We start from the raw sequence: 17,616 nt of genomic DNA, 5'->3' as shown, positions 1-17,616 counted from the left end.
AGAACATTCTTTAACCAGGATGTTCTCGTTCTTCCTGGACCTCGCCTTCAAAATATTTTTCCTTGCAGAATGACTTGTAGGAGGACATACATGGATCACTTCGCATAAGTGTGCGAAGTATTTCAACTTTCGATATTTGATGGTGGTCAGTACCTCTTGGTTCCTGTTCATTCTTCTGAGAACCTCCTCATTTATGTCAGTCCATGGAATCTTAAATATTCTCCAATATAGCCACAATCCAAATGCTTCAAATCTTCTGTAGGTAAATATCTTCATTCAAGGTCTACGGTTTAACATCATTAACAGAAACAGAGAAAACGTAGCATTGTACCATTCTTACTTTTATACCAAGAGAGAAGATGTAGCTCTTGAAGGCCTCCATCCGGTTGAAGGTGTCCAAGAGAAAACAAGAGACACCTAGGTAGACCACCAACAAGATTGATGGACTACTTGAGACTATTTTTCTGATTGGAAGCTTATTGCACAATGAAACAATAGGTACACAGTCTCACTCATATACCATTACCAGAAAAAAAGCTCTTGAAGCTCGCTCCTCTCCAAAGGACATCGCACACATCTTATGGAAAATATAATGTCACTCAAATTCAATAAAATTTATACTAATAGATTCGTTTTAAATTAACGGTCAAATCTTATCATTGCGCCAACTCTTAATTATGATTAATTACGGCGCAAATTCCAATTAAAGTTTATCGAAATCAAATTTTTTAGTCAGTAAAAGTGTCAGTTTACAATCACTATTGCTCTGGGTGCTATTCAAAAGAGCTTTAAACCCCGCTGGGCCTAAGCGGATTAGTAAAACTAATCCGCTGATTTATGGAGTACCGACAATTTGGGTATTATAAAATATTTTTTCTCTCTCTAACTTATGTACGTATCCATTTGATTTCAGATTTATTTATATCAATTTCTGCTCTTATTATTGAAAATATGGAGTTGGCGCAATGATCAGATTTGACCGTTAATTTAAAACGAATCTATTCGTATAAATTTTATTGAATTTGAGGGACATTATATTTTTCATAAGATGTGTGCGATGTCCTTTGAAGGATATTATACAAAAGTCTCACAACCCAACAAATCGGCAATTCTTGTGACATTTTAGCTAACACGACAACTCTGGTGAATCTTTCGCGCCACACCTCCAGCCAACTTCGATTTTATGTGATGACGTCGTCGCTGGGGGTGGAAACTTCTGACGTCCCAGATATGTCAAAAGTCGATTTGTTGACCCTCGGCACACATACATAGGAGTAGGAGATCCCTGTCTACAACGCAGAGTGGGTTATGTGAACAATTAACCGGAAATCGATACCTACCGTCTGAAGTCTGAAGAGAGTTAAAAATAAGGGATGGTCAAGAATATAGTGAAGAGATGGTTTGGAATCAATAATTTTTTGTTCTTCAAATATTAAAGAATTTGTGATCAAATTTGTGTTGAAATACAGATTGTAATTTTGTATGTAGGTATACTTGTGAATTCAATCAACTCTGCCTTGATTGATATTATTAAAAATGATCAACAATATGATTAAGATCATTTGATTTTTCAATAGGACTCTGCTTCTCCACATTATGCTTTACTTGCTCGTCAATATTTACTCCAAAATTTTCCATAGCATTGGATTGGGAGGAGAGGCAGCATCAAAGAAAAAAATAATCTTTAATATTACTAATTTTTTATATAGATTTTTAATTAACTTTTATTAGTATACAAATATCATGAAAATAAAATCTTTTAAACTGTCAAATACAATTTCTTATTATTTATTTTTTTCCACACAATCTAATGAATGGTCTAATATATTTTTGATTTTCTTATAATTTTAAACAAATTATACAAAGTATACATATTTTGATCCAGTTTGATAAAAATTGAATAACTTTTACCGAATTTAAAATTAAAAAAAAAAGAAAACATCGAAAAAGACGACTTTTCATTTTTTTGAAGTCTATTCATTTTTCTCTCATCTCTTTATTATATTATTTAAATAAAAAACTTTTTTCACCCCATTTTAACCCTCCCCCATTATCCCCGGAAGTTTTCAGGTGTTGAATTTATTTTTATTTGGTGTGTTATGCTTCCACTTACCACTGTCCATAATAAAATTTGAGGTAACATTTTTTTAAATTCAAATTTAGTTAATATGCCTGGTCTATTAATAGGCCTGGATCCCGCGTACCAAAAAAAGTTGATTAATAGTAAGCTGAAAATTTGTTATGTAATAGCTGAACGGTTTCTAGTCGGACAAACTTTGATGTCTGGGAACACTAGAACAGGGGAAGTTTTTATTGTGGAACGTGTCATCATGACAAGTTTATGATTGCAAAAACTAGCAGGTTTTTTTAAGTTTATTTAATAGCAAACTTATATAATATAGGAAAAAATGTTTGTCCGACAAATATGTTCGGCATTTTAGTAAGTCCGACACGTAGAACATGTCAAATGACAGGAATTATGTTGGTGGTAAATAGAAGTCTGATTCTTGCATGAGAGTTTAATGAAAGGGTAACAAATCAATTGGAAGTTCTGTCCGACAAAATAGTTGGGACGTTTTCGTAGTCTGACGTTCGAAACCTGTAAACCTGTTCCACAATTAAAACTTTCCCTGTTTCAGTGTTCTCGTACATCAAAGTTTGTCCGACTAGACACCGTTAAGGTATTAAAAAATTTTCAGCTGGCTATTAATTAACTTTTTTTTGAAGTTATACTTCTTTACCGGCGATATGAGGGTGAATTTTTATATGTTAAAACCTATGATCCCGGCGCATGCGCATTATAACTTTGTTCTGATTGGATGTTCAAATGACATGTCAAAAATTATTCAATATGGCGGCTGTGGCACAGCTGTACGTAGTTTGATTATTTATGGTTGTTGCGTTTTGAAATTTGTGGGAAAAGAAACAAAGTTAGTTAATAGTTATACTGCCTTTTTAAATAGTTTTCATATACCTATATTTTTGGACTTTTGGACTATTTTGGACAAGGAAAACTCATTCTAATTTGATAAGTAGTTTTTATTATAATCATATTGTAATTATACATTTGGATTAGGTTGAAATACAGTAGAGCGTAGAGCGTCGATTATCCGAACTAATTGGGGGACATAGGTGTTCGGAAAACCGATTTGTTCGGATAATCGAACTACAATATATTGATACATATTTATAGTCATACATATTTATCCACAAGTGAATAAAAGCCATATTTATATACCTACATATTTATTTATATCTTGATAATGACAACTAGCAACTAAACAAAAAAGTGCAGTGTTTACAACAACATAATTATTTTTGGATACAATATTGAAGAAAATTGAAGATATTTTAAGCGTCAATTATTACTAACGCTTGCTCGGTATTCGAGTGCGGGACGCGGGAGTCGATAGTTGGAATAAGCGGTCGTTCGGTTGATCGACGTTCGGATAATCGACGCTCTACTGTACATTTATTTTCTCAAGAATGGGGATTTTAGAGAGAAATCCCAAATTAGGTCCGATTTTTATTTTTAAATTATGATTTTTTGGCGTAGATTTATTTATCTAGTAGGTATGTAATGCTTTGATTTACATATTTAATTTGATTATCAACAGAAGTTCTACCAATCTTCATCTAATATATTGTTTTCTTACTGTTTTGTTATATTTTAATATTTTCTTCCAAAAAATTTAAACTACATAATTTAATTATATTCAAAACAACTGTCAAACAGTAAAACGTTCAGTTACCCTATTTTCCCACATGACAAATAATGTGGAATTGGACGAGTGAGTCTAGGCTTCGATTACGAATCAAAGCGCCCCGAAATTCACGGGTTCGATTCCCGATGCAAGTTTTTATTTTTTTTTATGCATTTTATTTGTGAACAAGTATATTTGTTATATATTTTTTTTTCAGAAAATGCGTATTTAAAATTTTTGCCAACAATTATTATCGTTCAGAAATCATTTTTTCTTTGTGGCATTTTTCAATGTGTTTGTGTGCGTTTTATTCTTTTATTTTTTAAATTTTTGGTATTGTCTTAAAAATCACATAATATGTAGTAGAAGTATAACTTCTTACGTGAGTACAAAGTACACACACATTCTCTTTTTTGATACGCAGGATCCAGGCCTATAAGGCAATAGACAAACAAACGGTCAGTAAATACCTGACGAGCATTTTTGTAACCTGTGTCTAATTGCGAAAAAAACAACAATCAATCATTATAAACATAGTCATAAGTAGATATATTTATGATAAGATTCTTGAGGAAGTTCGTACTCAACGAATAACAATCCAATTGCACAATGAGTTTGAGTCAACTTTAATTAACTTATTACAGTTTACAGTTGTCATTTTTCATTCAGTTATTAATACGAAATTCCAATGATGAAGTAATTTCTAGGAACGATTACGAAATATGTACGTTTTTATGGACAAGTGTCATAAAAATCCAGATATTTCTGCGTATAATCCTCGGTATAAGATAAATAAAAATGTCGCAGAGATAGTTGTTTTGTTGCACAATTTGATAAAAACGTCATAGAAACCGATCAAAATAGGTACTTTCGTACTTCAAAAGTTAAGACGTAAATAGAAAATTTTATTTGCAAACTATCTTGATTTTAGTAATTTTAGTCACATTAAATCGAAGAGCAAAAGGTAATAGGTAGTTATCCAAAAGAAAACAGAGACCTCATAACAGAAAAAATAAAACTAAGGAAATGATGGCAAATTAAATTAAATAAACAAACTATGTTTAAATAATAATAGTCATCAGACCAATAATGACATACGCGGCAGAAACACGACCTGATATAGAAAGGGCAAAAAGAATGCTAGAAACAGCAGAGATGAAAACACAAGGCTGGTATGGGAAGAAGTCTCAAATGCAAGAAGACTGGAAGAGAACTGGATGGACATTGCTCAAGACAGAGAAGAATGGAGGCATGTTGTCGAGAGGGCTAAAACTCATGAAGGGTTGAAACGCCACGGAGTAAGTAATAGTCTAAGAGCTAGAACCAAAAAATCATGGTCATAAGTAATATGGAGTTTGGCATGTGAAATGTGTCTATTTTATGTATATTGATAATTATGACCCCTTTCAGGCTGACACCTGAGTGGATACAGGAAGTAGCAATAAGGGATGAAAGGGGAAAGTTAGTGTAGTCATTAAAGGTTTTCACCTCCTATTTTGTTAAACCTCCATCGATTTACATGAAAATTGGTGACTAGTTAGAGCATACCTCAAAAAATAAAACTGATTTGGTGCCAACTTGCACTTTTACCCTGGTGGTGGATACCACCCCTTCTCGGGGGTGAAAACTATTTTATTAAAAATAACCCCACAAATCGATAGAGGGACAAATTTTAAGTAAAATTTGTTATTATATCATGTTATTAAAATAAATCAATACTTTTTGAGTTATTAAAGATAAAATATTTTTATGTTTAAGAGTTACGGATGATAAAAAGAACATATTAATTAATTGTATGTTACTAAAATATTATTTTTATATTATTTCGAAATTATAAATTTAGCAAGTGTATTCGAATATGTCAAATGTACCCATTATTGGACTATTATACTAAGTTTCTGAACATATTCAGTTTATATTGATAGAAAAAAATAAATCAAATATCGAAATAATATAAAAATAATATTTTATTAACAGACAATTAATTAATATGTTCTTTTTATCATCCTTAACTTGTAACTTCACGCATGTGCTCTTAAATAGACAAATCTTTGATCTTTAATAACTCAAAAAGTATTGATTTATTTTAATAACATGATATAACAAATTTTACCTATTTGTCCCTCTATCGATTTTGGGGGTTATTTTTAATAAAATAGTTTTCACCCCCGAGAAGGGGTGGTATCCACCCCCAGGGTAAAAAAAAGTGCAAGTTGGCATCAAATCAGTTTTATTTCTTGAGGTATGCTCTAACTCTAACTAGTCACCAATTTTCATGCAAATCGATGGAGGTTTAACAAAATAGGAGGTGAAAACCTTTAATGACTACACTAACTTCCCCTTTCATACCTTATTATTGCTACTTCCTGTATCCACTGAGGTGTCAGCTTGAAAGGGGTCATAATTATCAATATACAATAGACACATTTCACATGCCAAACTCCATATTACTTATGACGATGATTTTTCGGCTCTAGCTCTCCGTCTATAAGTAGATATTTCTAAACACAAAAAAAAAACGATGCCATATCCTATTTGATTGCTTAATAAAATCTAGTTTCCGCAGGTTTTGTACTCTATTTCAACAACAATTTTTAAAGATATAATAAAAATATTATTAATTACGAAAAGACGCAAGTTGCCCATTTGGCTAAATCAGCCGGCGTTTGATTCTCGAACAATTATTCTCAGCATTGTCAATTAGTTTCAATTGAAACGAATGTGATCTTACATTTAGAAAATAAGACATAAATAATGTCTATGATTAATAATTCACATCGGCATGCCATTATTCATGTATTTATTGTTGAACAAAACCGTTAAGTTGAGGTTTTGTTTATCGTTTCAATCAGTTCCATTGGTTCGTGGTGGAGTCAGGCCACGACAATTAATTAATTGTTTAATGACTGCATGTAACTACCTGACGAAAATAACGTACGTCAAGTGAAGGTTAGAACGTAACAAAAAAAAGTAGTTCATGTAGCAATTCGTACAAATGCACTAAGATGTGATTTCTTCAACGTTGGAGTGAGATCTATAATGTTTTAATTAAAAAATAAAAGGTTATATTACAAACAAATTAATTATCCACGGTTGGCGGATTTGAATGGCATTTGATAAAAAATGCAAGTTGTAATTAATATCACCGTAATAGCAAAAATGCAAAGCATTAAACCGGATTTATCTTAGGACGAGGCGTGGACGGCACGTGCCGTAGAACAATAGATGGCGCACGTCCCCGGTGTCGCCCCGTTCCGTTGTATGATAAACTAGCTAATGCTTTTTATATCAGATGATTCTTTAACGTGCTTCGTAAGACAGCCGTGTCGTCGACGTCACCGTCGTAAGATGAATCGGGCTTTAAGGGGCTGTAATACACAGAATGGGCATTTCACTCACTAATTCCCTGTCATATAATATATACGAGCAATATTTTTAATTTTCGACAACACTGGACCGATTTTAGCGCACATGTCTCATTTCTCATTTGTCTTCTTATAATGTCAACTTTTTGATGAAACAATTTTCAAAACTGCAAAAGATAAAGTAAAAAAGAATGTGTGTGTACTTTGTACGCACGTAAGAAGATATTCTTCTATTATATAATAGGTAATTTAAACGAAGTAAATATACTTAAAAGGTTATTTGTACTTATTTTATTTAAAAATCAAACTAACTTTCTTATCTACCAATTTCAAAAAAGAAGAATATCTTCAAAAATTATATAATAATATACTTACAATCATAAAATCTATAAAAAAAAAATAAAAAAATAATAACTTGCTTGGGGCTCGAACCCACTTCACGTCTACCGCGCCGTACGAAAGTTGACGACATTTCAAACTGCACCAAATTCGCGTGTACGTCATGTGGGAATAAACACAAACTAAACGTTTACACCATAAATTCATATGAATTTAATAAAATTATTAGTTTGATTTTTGTCGACATAAAATACAACAAAATATAGAGTAAGAAAACGATATATGAGATGAAGATTTGTAGAAAATTTGTTCGTAATCAGATTATTTAAATTAAAGCATTGCCTACTAATAGGTAACTACATTATTTTGTTTACATTTTCCAAATAGATAGGTATTGAAACAATTAGGTATTTCCAACTGAAACATTTAGAATTACGTACCTGCGGCTTTTCAAAACTATTTAAAAAGTCACTATAATTATAAATTTGATTTTATTTCTGTCCACACATCAATAAAAACTAATATTATACAATATTTTTGTTTACCGATAACCTCCATATTGAACAATTATTGACAGATCATTTCAAAATTTCAACACCCAATCAGAGCCCGTATAACCACTAATACCATACTGTCGGTGTGCGCATGCGCGGGGATCAATCAAATTTTACCCTCAATCGATTCGCCGCTAAAGAAGAATATCTTCAAAAATAAAGCTGATTCAGATTTGATTACAGATTAGGGAGTCTACTATGTGCTTGTGCTTATACGTATTTCGGGTTAAACCTTACCCCCTTCAGAACACCGGGTAGAGGCACTCACTCACAAAGATAAAGATTAAGAAGAACAAAAAGAAAACTTTTAAGATTAGAGAAGATTAAAAGAGATTACGAAGACAAAGAAAACAAAATTTTATGATTTTCAACTAATTGTCAAAATTTAACTAACCCAGGAAAAAATATGTAGAAACCGGCAAATAATAGTATATTACTTTATAAGGCGGAGAAGCATGACTTTTCTTGACGCGCCCGATATTACGCGCCGAACGAAGTGAGGCGCGTAATAGAGGGCAAGTCAAGAAAAGTCGCTTCTTTGCCGAATAAAGTATACTATTTTTTCTTCAAACGTAGCAATTTTCAACCATAAATAGTACAATTCATACGCTATTTTTACTCGAAATTAACTGTGACAACTATCAAAGTCGTCTAGATGTTAGAAATTAAAATAATTAAGTCGTCGGTGGGATTTGCGTCTCCCTGGTTACAGTTGTTTGACAGTTGTTTGCAATTATTAAAGACAGCTTATTGTTGTTGCAACCGCAAGCGCAAATTTAGTGCGAAAATGGAAAACCTAAACGAAATTGAGTCCGCGGCTAATGATTCAGTAGCACGTTTGGGGCCCTCCAATTCCGGAATAAAGTATCGGTTAGCGTACAAGCACTTCTAAGAGTGGTGCGATACAAGAGGAGTACGGCAAGTTACCGAAGACGTTTTACTGGCATATTTTAATATAATGGAAAATGAAAATAAATGGAAAATAAATGGAGTTAGTTATTAGAAAAAATGTGGATATAAGCAAATTTTTAAAGTTACGTGCCTTTCTGAAAATGACAAGCGAAGGATATACTGCAAAGAAGTCGTAAAGTTTTCACTAAAGACGAGTTTGATAAATTTTTGTTTGAAGCGCCAGATAAGTTGTATTTAGGATTAAAGGTAAAAAAAATTATATTGCAAAGCATGTAGTATACTCTACTAAATTATAAAAATATTTCAGATTGTTTTGTTAATTGGGGTTACCGGCGCCTGTCGATGCGACGAAATGGTAAAAATGAATACTGTGGACATTGAGGATAAAGAAAATGTAATAATTATCAAAATCCCAGACAGTAAAACACGACAAATTAGATCTTTTACGATAATTGGTCAAAACTACATTAAACTGTATAAAAAGTATGCATCACTGCGGCCTGAAAATTTCACAGAAAACCGATTTTTTATCAAGTACCAAAATGGAAAGTGTTACCGAAGCGTCATGGGAATACATTCGATCAGCGCGGTAGCCCAAAAAGTAGCTAGTTATTTAAATTTAAACGATGCAAGCGCATACACGGGTCACTCTTTACGACGAACTTCAGCAACACTTTTAATTGATGGAGGCGGAAATCTAGAATGCCTCAAACGACATGGGGGCTGGAAATCAAGCACGGTTGCCGAAGGATATATAGAGGATTCAATAAGAAATAAGAACGATAATGCTCAAAAAATTTTAAACCCTCATGATTCGCCAACATCGGGAATGATTGCTGAAAGTTGTGCTCGACCATCAGTATCATCAACAATTACCAATGCGTATCAAGAGTCGGGAACATTTTTGCACGGTTTCAATTTTGAAAATGCCTCATTAACTAATTGTACTTTTAATATTACTATAAATAAAAATGATGTTTAATTGTTGTTAATGACATTTGTATTGTTGCTTTGTGACATGTTTCATATTGTTGCCATGACAACATTTTTCCCTCCGCCGTAAAGAAATGGGAAAAAAAACTGCTGCCGGCGGAGACATCAAACTTTGGCAGGATCAAGTTAGATAAGTAATGTCATCATTATTTGACGTTTGAAGAAAAAAGAGTTTTTAAATATCTTTCAAACGAACATTTTTGTAAATTAAACTCCATCTAGCTTATACGAATTTCTTGTCATCTGTAAACTGATAGGTAGATAACTGTACCAACTTTTGCCTGACAATCTCGATTCGCCTAAAATTTTAGGTGAAGGTAGTTCTATGTGGATATGTTACAGTTCAAGTTGATTATCCAGTTGAAGTTGACTTTTCCTAGTTCGAGTCGACACAAACGGCTGGTTTTAGTAAAAGTTGATTATAAATATAAAATGAAGATTTTTATTCAACATTTACTAGTAAAAGTAGACTCTTCCCAATGCCATTTAGTAAAAGTTGATTCACACAAACAACCGATTCTAGAAATTAAATGTTACTGTATATTAGGTTCAAATCGTGATATTTATAGTCCAGGCTGTATCAGGCTCACGTTAGGTAAATTATTCCAGTTCGATTTTTTTGCACAAACTTACTCAAAAAGAGGTCCTTATAACGAATCCACAGGGTGTCAGGTGGTACCGTAATCGAAACATTGTTTAAACAATTTTTTAAACAAATTCACAAAAAAAATTCACTTCGGACATTTTTTTTACATCATTAATTTGGGTCACTCGGAGCAAAAGAGGTCTTTTGTGATTTTTCTGTAAAATTTATTGTTCTCGAGTTATACGCGATTTAAAATTTGAAAAATGCGAAAATGACCATTTTCAAGGCTTAATAACTCAGTTAAAAATTATTATTATGAAAGTCAGAAAGTCACCAAATTAAATTTTAACGACCCCCCTACAAGGTACTGAAGAAATATTTGTCATTATTGTATTACTAAGCTGTTATTTTTAATTATTAACAATGAGCGCTAGGAGCGTATTGAGGCGGCTGCGCGTGGCTCTGTTAATGTGAGTGCGACTGAGATGCACCATTGGACAGTCGGAATGGAGGATCTTACTCGCACTCACATTGACGGCCGCCTCAATACGCTTTTAGCGCTCATTGTTGATAATTAAAAACACCAGCTTAAAAAAAAGTAATAAAATAGTAATAAAATATTGACAAAAATTTCTTCGGGATCTTGTAGGGGAGGGAGGGGGCTTTAAACTTAGATTAGGTGACTTTCTGACTTTCATAATAATAGTTTTTAATCGAGTTATTAAGCCTTAAAAATGGTCATTTCGCATTTTTCAAATTTTAAATCGCGTATAACTCGAAAACTATCAATTTTAGAGAAAAATCACAAGAGACATTTTTTGCTCCGCATCACCAAAAAATCTAAAAAAAATTTGTCCGGAGTAAAATACTTAGTTATTTATAAAACAGTTCGTTAAGTACGCTTTTTGCGCACGCACGCGATGTTTAGAGCACGAGCGGGCCGAGTGCTATACATACTTTACGCACAGTTTCATACAATATTTTATCTACCAAAAAACAAATAAAAAAACTGCAACTCTTCGTCACTGGAATACATTCCTATTTTACAGTTTTTTAGAACTTTGACATTTAAAAATTCAAACTTCTGTCAAACCACAAAACTGTCAAAACTTTTTTTGTAATTTATTGCTCACATGTCATCTCCATGACAAGGCGAAAGTTAAGGATATTTGATTATATAAAAGTGTGCTAAAAAACAGTGCGAAAAAGTAAATCCCATTTAAAATATATTATTACTTCAGGCACACTTTAAACTCTTCATGTACTGCTATCTATATTTACAATTTTCACACAATAAAAACTTATACATAATATGAGGTAGAGAAGATAAGAACTATTTTTGTGAATTTGGTTAACAAAAATTGGTTAAACAATTTTTCGACCTGACACTGTGTATTTGTTATAAGGATGTATTTGTTTGAGTAAGTTTGTGTAAAAAAATCGAATCAGAATAATTTACCTAACTGGGGCGACGTTATAGCCTGGACTAATAAGTAGTTGAAAAGGTCAAAACAAAGAAACGCACACTCATCAAAAATGTACGTGAGATTGTACTCGTATAAATTGTATAATCTACTTTTACTAACAAGAGTTAGGACTAGTAAAACTAGTTACCTACTAGTTTACTAGTTATAACTAGTAAAAGTTGATTTAAATTTTTCAAATCAACTTTTACTGCTCGTTTCAGTTGAAGTTGACTCGAACTAGGAAAAGTCAACTCTAACTGAGAATCAACTTGAACTGTAACATATACAACAATTTCGATCTATTGGATTTCTTGGCCCGAGCTTTCAACTATTTTTTGACAGAATAAAAATTGAGCTTTTTGCTTCATAAGTGAGCCAACGTACGTTGTAGTAAATGATTTCACTCATCTGTTTGATTATTCTGCAATATTAGAACTTAAGGAATTATTAAAATAGATAACAAATCCTAAATTTTAAGCCTTTAAACAAGTCCTTGGGTGGTTGAGAACAAAAGTTATGGCAGTTTTAATTTTAACTTTAATCTGCCCTATCCATAGTTCTAAACATCCTTCTGTAACACCACATTTCAAATGAATGTAGCTAATTTGCTAACTGTAAGATAAAATCAAAAATTTATAGGTCAGTATCAGGGGCGTAACAGAGGCCCCCGCAGCATAAGCTTGCGGGGGGCCCCAATCGATCTGGGGCCCCATCTTGTCGTCTGATATTATGTAAAAATCTGTTATTGGTATATTATTTTACGTTGTGTGTTTAAAGTTAAGAACGTAAATTTCTAAATAGGCATGTTCGACAAGTGAATCATCTCATATCTATAAACTTAATATTTTCTGGTCTCACGAATTTTTATGGTAACCGCAATAAACTATATTGCTTTGTACGTGACCATTGAAAGATTTGAGAATTGCAATTTGCCGAATTTCAGAACAATATTTCTAAATCTAGAAATGGGTTTCCTCTTTACATTTAGTATTTCGATACAATTATCGGCAGTAGTTTCCAGAGGCGCAACAGAGGCCCCCGTGGCATGGGCTATCAATATTGCGTCGTCTTCATAACAGAGAATTTTTACTTCTTTGTTTCCCACTCTGTGTCCTCTTCCTTTGTTGATGCTGTTGGCGATTTCATTCATGATTAAATTGAAGAGAACTGGGCTCAATGAGTCCCCTGCCTTATTCCGTTACCTATGTCTATAGATTCTGTAAGTTGTCCATCTATTCTACAGGAACTTCTCTATTATACAGAAGATGGATTACATGTTTGAGTCTTGAAGCTTGCGGGGGCCCCAATATGCCAGGGGCTCCATCTTGTCGTCTAAGATATGTAAAAATGTGTCATTTTTATATTATTATAGGCATAAGTGCATACGCAACGTTTTTTAAGCTTAAGCAGTGTAGCATTGAAAATAAAGTTGTCCATCAGATAGATAATTATGTATTAATAAAATTGTAGATATATTCGCTGATAGTAGTACACGAAGAAAGTTTTTCTTCCCATCAATAATACAATACTATGAAATATGGTAATCATTTATTAATTTTTGTTCCTTTTTTTTAGAGGGGATATTTAAAAATTCGCGAGCGCCAGTAGTGACAAGTCTGTAAACGTTTACTGCAAATTTGACATAAATGTCAAAGTGATTAATTTAAAATTAAAAATAAAAACATTAATTATAAAAAATATTAGTTGGTCAAAGCTTTTCTAATCATTGTCATCATCGTCAAACGAAGCCATTTTAAGACTTTTCTAATAATCTTTCAAAAAGGACGGTGTACTGTGGACTGCAACTTTTGTTGATTTCGATATTTTTCGAGTTATTGCGAGTGAAATTGTTTATTTTTCAACAAAAAAAAAAACACGTTTTTAGGCGGTGATTGGCAAATAGCTCAATAATTTTTATCGGATAAAATATTATTAAAAAAATATTTTTAGCAAAAATGTAGCTTATAGTTTATAAAAAACAAAAAAAAAATAGTCTATTCATGGAGTCAATCGACACGGTAAAAGCAAAATTAAAGCTCATGAAAAATTGTTCTTATTCGTCCAATTTCAAATCGAATATTTCAACGTAAAATAACCAAAATAAAGCACTTTTCGGGGAAAACTCAATAAAACTTTTTTAAATGTTTAAAAAAGCTTTATTTTTTATAAAAGTATCTAGGATCAAAACTAATCGAGTTAAGCTCAAAATAAAGTTGGCCCACTTTTTTTGGTAAAAAAATCGTGTAATTTTCCCCCTGTTTAGCACCTCAAATAAAATTAATTAGCGCTTTATCATTTACTTTATATATGTATTGTTTATATGATCTGTAAGTTTGACCTGTTCAAAGTTTTTATTTTTGAAACAAATTGGATTTTTAGTAGGAAAGGGTTTCTTATTTTGGAAAAATGCCCTTTTTCAAAACAACTTAAAAAATTTTTGTGATACAAAAAATCTCAAATAGTAAAGAAATGTAGGTTTTGCTTTTATAAATATTATGGTTTTATTTTGTTATTAACACAAAAATTGGTTAAGATATGGCTTTTCAAAATTTGCATACACTCGTGATTAGTGACTCGTTCAAAAATAAGGTCTTTGGACTAGTGAAACTTACAGATCATATAAAGAAAGTTAAGTAATTTGTAAAGCGGTAATAATTAGTTTAATTTGGGATGCTAAATAGGGGAGACTTTCACGATTTTTTTACCAAAACAAGGGGTTAACTTTATTTTGAATGTAACTAGCTTAGTTTTGATGCTAGAATCTTTTATAAAAAATATAGATAAAGCTTTCTTTAAAAAAGTTTCAATGAGTTTTTCTCGAAAAGTTCTTCATTTCTTGGTTATTTCACGTTGAAATATTCGATTTGGAATTTGAAGAATAAGAAGAATTTTTCATAAGTCACAACTTTGTTTTTACTGGGTCGATAGACATCATTTTTTTATAAGCTACATTTTTGCTAAAAATATTTTTTAGATCAAATTTTTTTTGAGTTATTTGCGAAAAACCGCTTGAAAACGTGGTTTTCTTGTTGAACAATAAACATTTTCACTCTCAAATAATTTAAAATGTATTGACTTCCATCACTTCGGTGGTGACACTGAAAATTACACGGAATCTCCGTATTTCACGGTCATTTACTAGGTTATTACATACACGTTTTTGTTACAAAAGTCGTATTTAGTAACTTTTTAAAGAGGGCCCCATTTCCAATTCTGCGGGGGGCCCCGACGGAGTTTGTTACGCCACTGGTCAGTATAAGACCAATAATGACACGCATCAGAAACAAGACCCGATGACTGATTCTGAGAAGAATTACAGGAACACACTGAGAGACCGAATAAGAATTAGAACAAAATATAATGTACAGGGTATAAAGGAGTGGACACTGTACTAAAAAAGAATGGAATTATAATATCAGTAGAAGGCAGACAAAAGAGTTGTTAAAATATCAATGGACCAATCACCAAGTGGTAGAAAAAGCATCGGTTGACCGCGCAAGAGATGGAGTAACAATCTTAAATAAGGGACAACAATCCGCAAATGAACAAGCAACATTGCGTATATAAAGGAAGAAGAAAAAGAAGACATTTTTCTTGGACTACTCTTATCATAACTTGTTCTTCTTCTTAACATGACATACACCAAAGTGCGTAAGCGGCTATCTCATTATTCTCATTACTATACGGTTCTGTTCTTGGCTGCATGATACAGCTCGCCCGTGTTGTGTATTCCTGTCCATTCCTTAATATTTCTTAACCAGGATAGTTGTTTGCAGCCGACTCCTCTCCTACCTTCGATCTTCCCTTGTAGGATTAACTGTGTATTTCATATTTTGCTCCTCTTAATAATGTACCCAAGAATCTTGCGTTTCTTAATTAATCCAAAGAGTTCTCTTTCCACTATAACTGCTCCATCATAACTGTTCGCCTGTAAATAGGTACGCCTAAGGAAAAGTCACCTGACAACGATTTATTACAGTTTACCAATACCAAATAAAGTTTATGATTATGTCTATTGCTGCTCTAAAAAAGTTAATTGAATATTGAATTAGCCATCAGATCAGGACAAACTATACCACTTCCGTACTTCAATGCTTCTCATTCCTGTATCCTTGATCACTTCATTGTCAACACTGTTGTTGTTTATATAAAATTATCGATATTGTTAAACTTGTATTTTTTGCAGTGTGTAGTCGCAACATTTCTGTCAATAAAAATCATAATCACACCATAACGTCTTCGTACGTTACGATTATTACGTTGTAAACATAATATGAGAAATAATCTTGCCGTTGTAAATAATAAATTAATCATTTTATTTATCGTTGTCGTATTAATTATACATTAATAAAAAGGGGGAAACATTGTGTTTAGATTAAAACCTCGTAAAAGGATAAATTCATCAAGTATATTAGTAGTATTTGCGCGGCTTTGGAGTTTATTATGGATTATTAGATGTTATAATAAATTTTTACGATTATTACAATTTTAAGGTTAACGTAAAAAACAGAAAAGTAATTGAGATCTTGAAACAATTATTGTTACACTTCTCCAAGAAATTAACGCACCACCTTAAAAATAGGTAATTTTTGATGTCTCGAATTTCCTAAACCTGTTGCCCGATTTAAGTGGTTTTTTTAATATGTTATAGCCTTATTTTTTAACAATATCGCTGTAATAACATTGTTGCTAGACAGGTAAATTGTCATTGGATAACGGGTGTACCAATCAAACTGTGATTTTTTTCTCAAAGTTCGCAAGACGCTGTGGAATATTCTAGCATTTATAAAATATTGAAATTAAAACAAAACTATAGTTTCATGTTTTCTTAACATTCTGTTTTTTGATCCATTCGCCATTCGCTTATGTCGGATAATAAAAAAGTTAGGTACTTTAACAACTAGCCTTGTTTTTCATCAATACAGGGTGTTTTTAAATAAGTATGGCAAAATTTAAGGGGTAGTTCTGCATGAAAAAAATAATGACAGTTTGCTTTATAAACGTATGTCCTCAATTGTTTCCTTTCCGAGAAAGGAAGTGTTAAAATTTTTCTTACAAACTGACGATTTATTTATTGTTCTAAAACCGGTTGAGATATGCAAATGAAATTTGGTGGGTTTTAATAGGTAGTTATTGTGCATTTTTTGACATACAATTAAGAATTTTATGTTCACCATTGGCGCAGATAAGGGTCATATTCCCCGTATGCGCGCCAATGGTGAATATTAAATTCTTACTTGTATATAAAAATGCTCAATAACTACCTCTTAATACCCACCAAATTTCATTTGCACATCTTAACCGGTTTTAGAGCAATAAATAAATCGTCAGTTTGTAAGAAAAATTTCAACACCAACTATCTAGGAAACGAAGCATTTGCGGGCATACGTTTATAAAGCAAATTGTCATTATTTTCTTCATGCAAAATTACCCATTAAAATTTGCCATATTTATTTAAAAACACCCTGCATTGATGAAAAACAAGGCTAGTTGTTAAAGTACCTAACTTTTTTATTATTCAACATAAGCGAATGAATCAAAAAGAGAATAAAAACATGAGGCTATAGTTGGGTTTTAATTTCAGTATTTTATAAATGCTAGAATATTCCAAAAGGGGACGCGAACTTTGAGAAAAAAATCACAGTTTGATTGGTACACACTCGGTATGCAATGACAATTTACCTGTCTAGCAACAAT

At 32.2% G+C, this 17,616-nt stretch overlaps 1 protein-coding gene across 3 annotated transcripts in view; it reads right to left on the bottom strand.

The window, feature by feature from the left end:
* LOC114343821 (hexokinase type 2) overlaps nucleotides 1-17,616 on the bottom strand; it is a 170,575-nt gene that overhangs the window by 97,986 nt on the left and 54,973 nt on the right. The window lies entirely within an intron of this gene.

Source organism: Diabrotica virgifera, chromosome 5, assembly GCF_917563875.1.
Source record: "Diabrotica virgifera virgifera chromosome 5, PGI_DIABVI_V3a".
Lineage (NCBI taxonomy): Eukaryota > Metazoa > Arthropoda > Insecta > Coleoptera > Chrysomelidae > Diabrotica > Diabrotica virgifera.
The sequence above is the reverse complement of the archived record's forward strand: the minus strand, read 5'-3'. Positions and strand labels throughout refer to the sequence as shown.